The sequence below is a fragment of the Syngnathus floridae genome, chromosome 13 (genome assembly GCF_059516105.1).
Source record: "Syngnathus floridae isolate MCC-2025c chromosome 13, RoL_Sflo_1.0, whole genome shotgun sequence".
Classification (NCBI taxonomy): Eukaryota; Metazoa; Chordata; class Actinopteri; order Syngnathiformes; family Syngnathidae; genus Syngnathus; species Syngnathus floridae.
In genome coordinates, this window is record NC_142425.1 from 11,552,495 (window position 1) to 11,562,460 (window position 9,966).

General features: G+C 45.1%; 2 long non-coding RNA genes across 2 annotated transcripts in view; one reads left to right on the forward strand and one right to left on the reverse strand.

Moving 5' to 3' along the window:
- The window catches only part of LOC148388816 (uncharacterized), a 65,043-nt gene extending 57,693 nt beyond the window's left edge, over window positions 1-7,350 (forward strand). Inside the window, exons 9-11 of the long non-coding RNA XR_015862326.1 lie at window positions 2,665-2,758; window positions 4,752-4,830; window positions 6,767-7,350. This is a non-coding gene — a long non-coding RNA (uncharacterized LOC148388816). The remainder of the gene's footprint in view (window positions 1-2,664; window positions 2,759-4,751; window positions 4,831-6,766) is intronic.
- On the reverse strand, window positions 4,083-6,995 carry LOC148388820 (uncharacterized). Its single transcript, XR_015862327.1, has 3 exons — window positions 6,776-6,995; window positions 5,006-5,121; window positions 4,083-4,851 (listed from the first exon to the last, which is right to left on the reverse strand). It is a non-coding gene; the product is annotated as an uncharacterized LOC148388820 (long non-coding RNA).
- Window positions 7,351-9,966: the final 2,616 nt, after the last annotated feature.

Here is a 9,966-nt window from a genome sequence, read left to right on the forward strand (position 1 = left end):
GGCGGCTGGTGGCTACGGGGCTCGCCCCTCTTGCTAATTGCTCTCCGATATGAAAACAATATCATAACACCGCTGAGGGGAAAATGTCCTTCATAGCTTGGAGGTTGCACTTTATCTTTTTTTAATGCTCTATTCGAATGATGATCATCGACTTCCTTTTACAGTTAGCGGATTGCTCGGCCAGAGCGAGAGGCCGGGCTCGGGTTTCATGTGCCCGATTGTGTTCCTTTTCTGGGAGGCTAAAAAGGGAACAGTTTCTTATGTGTTCATTTTCCCATTTTGCAGCACTCGCCTTTGTGCGCCATCCCTCGCGCCTCCCCAAACAGCGGCACGGCCCACAAGACTCCTTTTCTCCTCCTTTCAGCGCTCCTCTCTCGCCAGACCGCCTAGATTATGTTGCTAAGGAGATTTCTCCCTTTCTGCCCGTTTCTCTTCTTTGCCCTTTTTTTCACTGTTCCCCCATTGATTGGGTGTTAATTCGTTTTGAATGCCCCTCGATGCCTGGGTGGGGGGGAGTTGATCCGCGCTACAAGGCCAGTGGAGGAATTTCAGAAGCGGTGGCTAGATTGAGGAAGGGGCGGGGCCGGGCTGTCGGGGTCCAGGCCTAAAGAGAGGCACTCAAGTGAGAGCTGAAGTGGGTTGCTGAGCTGAGGAAGCTTCTTTTTGTAGGCCTGCCTTGCTCCTTCACAGGTGCAACCAGCAAAACAAACGTAGGGTGTTGACAAAAGTTTCAAATATGTCTTCAGATTTCAAAATCGGGGTTGGGGTTTCAAACAAACCCTGTTTTCAAATGAGGATTTCAAGTCTGGTTTTTATTTTTAATTTTGAAGCACGGTTAGGGTTTCCACCCTGGGTATGGTTTCAAAGTGAGGGTTAAGGTTTCAAATCTAGGTTAGGGCTTCTATCAAGCCTATCAAAGAGCTTTGGACAGGCTCTGGCATCTTGTCCGACATCTTGAGGAGAATGGAAGCCGTTATTCACTTCCTGTCAGTATAATGGCAGGCGTCCCAATACTTTTGTCCCCTATGTCTGTTTCTCCGCCCACAAGGCCGCCATTGTGCCCGTGTTTGCTCATTAAAAGACTAGAGTAGCCTTCTTGTCATTATGTTGGCGATGTCACAGGTGACGGCCAGCTCCGTGTCAATTCAACCTATTGGGCGCCTTGACCCCCCGACCCCGCCCCATGACACCTCGCCCCCTCCCTCCCCCATCCCCGTTTACGACAGGGAGACAAACACTCCCAGCTGCTGAGCCTCTCAATGGCCTCCGACTGAACAGAGGCCGAGTGGCCATTCTGTAAGCGGCGGGCGGCGGGCCCTCGCCATCCACTCGTGGCGGCGGCCGGTCACTTGAGACTCGTTGTGTCAGCGACCATTCAAACCCATGCCGACAATGTCTTCAATGTCATTTTTTCACACGATAAATAGCACTACCTGGCTCCGCCCACTTTTGGATTCGATTTAACCAACGTGAACCAAAGTCCTGTGGCTGAGAAAGAAGAAATTGTGAAGCTCAGTTCAGTCAAGGTTTCTTTTCGACCCTGTATCGATATTTCTGGAAAATCTTTCGATGATATTTCGAGTTATTTGATCAGGATGAGCTGCCTTCTGCTAGCACGGTCGCGCAATGCTAACCGACACCTGCTAGCTCGTCCTCTTGGAGTCTTTGCCCGTTTGATCCTTTCGCAGACCCGATGCACAAAAAAAAAAATGGCAAAAAGTGAGCTAATGTGAGTCTTTGTCCACCGTGGGAGGGGAGAGCTGGGTACAAATCGGCAGACTGTGGCAGCATTCTGCCAGGACACAGGGAGGCAATGGGCAAGAGAAAGCTCCCAATCAGACATTGATTCGACCCGAGCTAATCCCCCATTGGTGCCAACGTGACCTTAAAGAATCGGCTTAGCGCAAGCTCGGTTAAACTGGACACGGTTTTCTATTTAAGTCGGCCCACCCCAATTTCGCCACCCACCGACGTCGGCCGGCGGAGAATTAAGACGCACTTACATTCATAACACTTTTCATTACGGCGGGGGGCCGCAGGGGCGGGGCGGGGCGGCCGCTCGCCCCACACGGCGATCAAGGACGAGCCGAGAGATCTATTTTGTGATAGGACGAAATTGAAAATTTCAAGTTTCCCTCAAAGTGTGACGTTAACTGCCTTTTAGTTTTTAATGAACTTTGAAGGCCTTCTATTTACTTTTTGGCGCGAATCAGTACTTCCACTTTTACTTAAGTACGCCTCAAATTTTCTTTTTTTTTAATTATTTACAACTGTCTTAATGTGAAGCGTAATAAAGTAGCAAAGCAGTGACAAAGACGGCTAAAAGCGCCAGGCCGGGCGGCCCCGCGGAGCGCGATCCTTCCATTATGAAGCTCGCCGTCCTTCAAACAAGGCCTCGGCACAAAGACGAGCGCTGACAAGAAATACGCTCGTCACCATTACGCCGTTCACTCACTCTGTCACTTTTACAACTTGAATATGACTCGCATTGTAATGCATAAACGCCTCTCCTTTTTTAACATCCGGAGCAAATGAAAAACAGGAAGTGAATGTAATTAGCTCACTTCATAAATGCTGTCAGTCAACGTTTTTAGAAGTCATTTGAAAATAAAAGATGAAAATATGTGTGAAAATGTGTGCGGCATGTGTGTGTGGTGTTCACAGGGAGCAAATGAGGCCGCTTACAACAGCACTCGCATCCACTCGGGAGCCTTGTCTTGAGATGTTCTCCACAAGATGTTCTTCACGGGACACAAAGGTACAAGAGTGCCAATTACACAAAAAAAAAGTCATTATTCTTAGAGGCGGCAACAAAGTAGGGCAGAGGTTGGGGGGGGCTCACGTCGCAAAGGGTGGCAATAAAAGGTTTGGTTTGGAATGCAAACAAATGTGCTTCGTTTGAAATGAAACACTTTGCTCCTCTTTGGGGTACCTTGGCAAATTGAAAAGGCAAACGCTGCCCTCTATCTGCGCCTGTTGGAACTTCAGATGTGTCACTGTCCATGCAGCAGAGCTTTAAGGTCTTTTATTCGATTAAATTAGTAGATTTTGCTATGACTGCATTTAGACATGTTAGTAATATGGAATAAATAAAGATAATGCAACAGTTAATTAATAATTACTTAATTTTAAAGTCCTCATGATTTAGCACTAATGGAAAAAAAGACCCCATAAAAAAAAAAACAATGTCCATATGAAAATCTTTGTTAGCTATATCGACTGAAAATAATTTTCAATTTGAAAAATGTTTCATTATTTGTGGCATTAGAGCAACTTTTTCATTTTGCTTCCAGACGTCAGCTGCGATTTTCTCTGTTTCGGCTCATTGAATTGTTAAATGATTTCCTGCGGGGACTGAGGAAAATGTCATTTAGCCATCTAATGACAGGTTAATCCTTTAGGGGGGGGTGTACCTGGGGGCTCCTCAACCCCCCCCTCCCTCGCTAAGACAACAGCCATTGTCACCTTGTTTGCATGTCAGCATGTCAGTGTTTTATATGCTTTTATTTCGCAAGACAAATATTTTACGTCACATAGAGGAAGGGATTTAAATTCAGGATGTTGCTGTCATATTTAGGTGGAGAATCATTGAACATGAAAAACTTTTTTTTTTAACACACTCCTGATTTTTATCTATTTCTGAACTCCATGACTCAGCAAAAATAACACCATCAGGGTAGATCTCAGGTTGTGATCACTCCGCAATGTTGTCCAGGCCCGTGAGTGAGTTTCCCACAGGCAAAAAAAAAGGGCCGAGGTGCATGGAGGTCATCACACACACACTCACACTCACACACACACAAAGAATTAGCAAGCTCATCCGCTGATTGACCAGCGTGAAAAATCTGTCGGCGGCAAAGACTTTCACAGACAGATTGTGGCAGCTTTGTGTAAACACCGTGCACACACACATGCACACACACAGACACCATTAAAAATGAACTGACAGACTTTTAAAACTCAGTGATCATAATAGGCAGTGAAAAAAAAGAGTAAACATCAAGCTGAAGGGTTTAATTTGGATAAAAGTCCTGCCTTGACGCCATCATGTGGCGTTTTAGTGCCAAGGAGCTATGTTGAAGTGATTTTAAGAGTTTCATTTGGACAAAAGTAGTGCTTTGGCACCATCTCTTTGCCTGAGAACTATGCCGTAATGAATTGAGCAGATACTTTTCGTTCTGTGGTTTTACTGCATCTTACCCAAACTCATGAGTCAATTTGTAGTTAATGTAGAAGAACGGAGGCTTCTGCACAAAAAAAAAAACTTCCTGCACAAACAGTACAGATTCTTGTCATTTTTCTGACCAGTGTCACGGCGCGTGGATGATGCTAAACAGGCTCCAGATGTCGGGGGAGTGCAGGATGGGGCCCTGGGGAAGGAGAGCAGTCAAGCTGGGGGCGGTAGGGCAAGGGGGACGCCCTCCCAGACCTCATGAGGGGACTTGACATGCCATTAGGTCACATCCATCTCCTTTCATTTCCCTTGATTGACAAGGTCGTTTCTCCTCATCCTTCATTGGGTTAGTTTGAGGATTCATCCAGCGATATATCGACGGCCGAGCTCCAGAGGACTGCACTCGCGCGTTTTGCCGACAGTCACGAAGCAGCCCGCGTCTCCCGATGGTTCCCAATCCTGATTGGCTGATTACCGAGTAGCCTCTGGCCTTCTTCTCGATACTGATTTCCAACAGCGACTCCCTCGCCAATTGCCCGCCACCACCATACCAATTGTGCCTTCTTTCTTTTTAAAGGACTTCAATCAGACCCGAGAAGCAGAACAATCATGACTCTCATCACTTGCTGGAAATTGGACTGGAAGTCGAAGCCCCGGTTGGTTTGTGCTTCTTTCAGCTGGAAAGTACAAGATAAGAGCACTTTTATCCTTTTGCTTCCCTTAGTGCAGGTGTTCCAATTATTTTGGTCAAGAAGTGCAGATGTCCAGATTTATTATCAACTTTTTTATAGATGATACAATTGTTAGCTCATTAACAAAAAATGCTCTTACGCATCAGGCGGTAGCTAGCAATGCTAACAAGATTAGCACTGCGCTCGTGGTTGTGATGTTCACGCATGCACCAAAAAGCCACTAAAGTCTCCAAGGAAGTTTATCTTTCTGCAAAGCTTCGGTCCAGATGTTCATAGAGGAGGGAGGAGGTGGAAAGACAAATATTAGTCCACAGGAAGGCGAGGAGATGCTTAAGAAAAAACTGAATGCAGAAAGAAAAATGAGAATGATTTTTGCTCTCATTCATCCATTCAAGACTGAATCATCTCGTACAACCAATGTTTGACGGAACATTAGAACTTCCTCCGTTAATACTTTGCGCAAATATTTATCTTCCTTTTATACGTCTAATAAAAGTGTCTGAAGAGAATCCCCAGCCCGTCACCTCGCAGGAAGAGCAAGAGGAAGCACCAGACGGAGATTGAATCTCCGTCCGCACTTAATCTAAATATTTGCGACATCTACACGTTTACAGATGAAGTGTTTCCCGAGATAAAGACGCACAGCTCAATTTGTGACATCGCCATCTGCTGGTCTGGCATGTACATGACAGTGTAAAGTCAAATAAGGTTAAAGTTGGCCTTCAAATGGGTCGTGCGACATGGACAAGATTCACAACGACTCACATCAAGCACCTCCGAGCTTATGCAAGTGCCTAATGAATATTCCGCTTCTGTTTCCGGGCCTGCATGGCGCTTCTTGTCTTTCTTTCTCTCTGTTCTGTATACTGATGATATTTCAATGGCGCGGTTACATCATGTGGATCGTGGCCGCCATGCAGATAAAAGAGCCCGGCGAGCTATGAATACACACACACACACACACACACACACACAACCGACACACACACACATGCAGTGTGTCCCATGTGACTCAGTGCCGCTCATTAGTAACCATTCGCTCCGATGTGTACGTAAACACTGACTCATCGTTATTATTAATATTCGGTCACTGTAGTCATATTTTTTTACAAGAAAAAAACTTTGGCATTTTTAAAATGTATTTTTTATCTGGAGTCATAATTGTAAAGAAAAAAAAATGTTTGATTTCTGAGACATTGTACTGCTCTTTCTGCTATGCACACCTTGGCCACTAGTAGGCAGTATAAAAGAACCAAATGTGAAAAAGCAGCCGAAATGAGAACTCTGCTGCTGTATTAATAGAACGACGATTAGAACACTTGGGATTTCCCTCCAAGTTACACTGGAGCTGATGTATATTCATAACGCTTTTACATTATTCATTCATCGCCGCTAGCGACGACGTATGGAACATCGCCGAGCTTTCCAGAAGTGCGAGATTACATTTAATTCGCCTTAATGAGGGAAGCGTCCAAACCACATCTTTGATATTGCGTAACATTTGGCATTGATCAAAATGGTGGACAGGAATGTAATGATGTTGAAAAAAATAAAAAGCCCTGGCACTGCCTCAATGAACTTTCAAGAATTCTTGAAAACTTTAAATACACAAGAATAGAAAAAAATATAGAGGAAATCATCGGAATCTTATTGAAATATGATTGTCATGTATCGAGAAAACAAATATTTTGAGACTTTAGTTGAAGTGTTTACTGACCAAAAAAATTGAAGAAAACAAAGTCGGGAAAAAAAATGTTTTTTAAATGTTTTTAAACTAGCAAGAACAGTCAATGTTTGTAGTTATTTAATTTCCTGTAACTTTAATTGTACTGCACACCCAGAACTTTGTTAACAATACGTTACTACTTTTTTTTTTTTTGTACCCATCTGCTCCCTTTAGGCCACGCACCGTTAATCTCCTGGGTGTCAAAGTTGGACGGTGGCAATTCCAAAGGTGGCGAGGCAGTGTGCCCCGGATTAAAAAGCAACAACCTGCACGAACAAGGTGTTCTCTTCGCTCGCTCGCTCACTTGCTCGCTCGCCTTGTCCGGGTGATAAGAAGCATGCAGGAAGGCGATAAACAGCCCTCTGGTACGTTGGCATCGATCGCTCGGGGGTGAAACGTCTGATAGCGGCCCTGCCTTAAAGTCACAACACTGCAGGAGTGCTCTCATCTCATGGAGCAGGTTGGGGGCGGTGGACATGGGGGGGAGCATTCGAGGTGAACATGAGAACGAGGGCACGAAACAAGAAACTTTTGCTTTCTGCTCAGGAAAAAATGGAATAAAAGTCAGTTAACTAATTGTTAACTCATGATTATTTTTCGCTTTTTGCTCGAGGAATAATGATACCCCCCCCCCCGCGAGAATACAAAAATGGTACAGTCCTATTTTTTAAATACTAGCATGCAATTCTGAAAACGCGCAAGCTAAACATACTTTTCCTTTCGAACGGATCACACGTTTCACGAGTGGGTTAACGACATGACCAACAGGCCCACCCCCCCCCGGCCCCCCTTGCTACTGTGGGAACAGTTTTAACCTTTGACCCTGTCTCTCGCCGCCGTCCGTCTCATCCTCTCGGCGTGCGGCCCCGTCACAACCGCTCACCTTGGCCATGTCGGGCCCGTGATGGATGGTCGGCACCTTTCGTCCTTCGGGTCGCCCCGCGGGTCAGCGTGCGCCGCCGCCAAGCCTGCCGCGTGACCTCTTGTGTTTACGTTGACGCCACGGTTTCTTTTCATAAGACAGCACGAAAGAAATTCAAATACCCACTGCATGAAGCTAGAATACTTTCCATGATTCAAAGTAAGACTTGCCTCCATTGTGCGACTGGATCTTGCTTTACAACCACAGCAGACTGCTAATGTTCCGTTTGAAGGACAGCTCGCCATGAAAAGCCCTGTTTATTTTATTTTTTCTCGTTAAATAAAAGCACTGAGGCAAATTGCCTTTTTAACATTCCGCCACGTATGCGGCCTCACGGGGTCGCATTGCGGTGCGACGTCGTCTTCAAAGTGAGCTCCGACATAAAAGAAAAAAAATCTCCCCGACACGAGCCCCTGTACGTGTTGAAGCATATTTCCATACATATTCTATACATGTAGCTGATGTCATTTGATGGTGCTGTCACACTCCAGTCCTGTAGAGGGCAGTGTGAGTAGACTGTAAATACTCAAATATGAATTTCTGCATCTTATGCTTTTTGGCCTTTGTTTTTCCATCAGATGTTGGTGTGTCAGAGTGGCCCCGGAGCGACGCCGTCGGCGCCAGCTGGGCTCGGACACCGGAAAATGTCTCGGTTAAAGGTCAGTGTACACGTAAGTAATATTGATGCGCCCCCTGATGTGCCGGATGGAGATGGCGCACCCGCACTCATTGATGTCCCTTAAAGTCACAGGCTCATTACCGCTAAATAGTGTGCCGCTGCTCGCTAGTGTATCAATTTGCCGCGCTGCCAGTTGCCCTGGGAACCGACCTGGATGTCACCATAAGTGAAAAAAATAGATAAATAAAAATTCCAAATCCAACTCATTTAAGAATTTTACATTATGTAATTCAATAAAAGGTACAAATAATCAAAACAAAGCGTACTAAATTAATTCTAGTAAAATGTGATTCATTATTTTTAATTATTCACTTATACGTACACACACGCAAATCAATAGCGTGCACGCGCCATTTGTTCCGCCCGCCACGTTACATAACGCCTTCGCTGTCAGCCGTTAGCATTTAAATAATTTAGCATAACAACTGACGCTTTGATGAAAATGACACACAGGGAATGAATAATGTCAACTCCTACTGCACATTTTTAGATGAAGTCATCCTCTTTCTTTTGAACGCGCCGTGTGTGCATATGTGTGTGCGCGGCTCCCCGGCGGCCTGTTAGCAAGTTTATATGACCGCCTTCTCCTTTCTCCTTCAATCGACTTATCGATCCACTTCATTATGTCTCCGTTTCCGCTTCATCGTTAGCATGCGGTCTTTTAGTATTAGGAGCACCACAAATGGGATTAGCACACATTTTAGGGCCCGTTTCAGTTAGTCACAAACCCTATTTAGCAGTTGTTGGCTGTCAAAGCCAGCCAGTAAGGCCTTCTTTTGCGCTACAATATGTTTATAATTTTAATTCTAGAATTTGTTCTGTATTAAAATATTCCCTACTTCCTTTTATTGTGCTTCTCTTGGCTGCACAGCTTTAGGAACTTTATTCGTCCAATCAGATTTCATTCCCTATGTTGCTATGGTTATCTAATCTGCCCAGGGCCTTCAGAATCAGCATCGATGGTTGATTATTTTGAGATATGAGGCTTTTTTTTTTTTGCAGAAGCCACCACAGCTAATTAGATTTAGAATACACTTGAGTGATTTTGCCTCATTTGACAGTAAAGGGCAAATAGGGAGGGAACATTGGATTTTTTTTATAAATGATAATCCCGTAAAACACAGCAAAGAGATTATGTTAATGCAGTTGAGTTAGTGTTTTGCAAGCGCGTTCATAATAGGTCAGCGTTTATTTCTGTCTGAGCCCCCTCCTCCATTTCCATCCTCCATGTTCGTTTGGCGTCATAGAACCGCCACGGGGGAGGTCAAGGAGGGGGCGAAGGATGAGAGGACAAAAGCCACCTGAGCGGCTCTCACGTCCGTTTTGATTCCTGTAATTAGGCACATTTGCACCATCGTTCACTTCTCATTCTAATCTCCGCGCTACCTATTGAGTCGAAGCCCTCGGGTTACGGAAGATTGTTTCTGCTGCGATGCTCTGGTGATGCTAACGAGTGAGATCAAGAATGATTCCATCAGAGTTGAGTAAAAAAAATAACATGCTAACTACCTAGCTAACAATGTAATGCGTTCGCTTAGCCTGTGTTTGCAGATGTGTAAAGCATTCAACAAAAAAAACAAAGTCCCATTTTTTGCATCCATGTCGTCTGTAGTCTCCAGGTGGCTCGTTTCCAGATCCTCGCCATTTTGTGAAAGTGAGCCCCAAGGCGTAATGCTTCACTTCAAAGGCGGCGACGTAATTCACTCAGCAGGCCCACTTCGAAAAGCCGCCGTTCCATTGAGGACATTCCCGCTTCGCCTCGGCAACACGCCA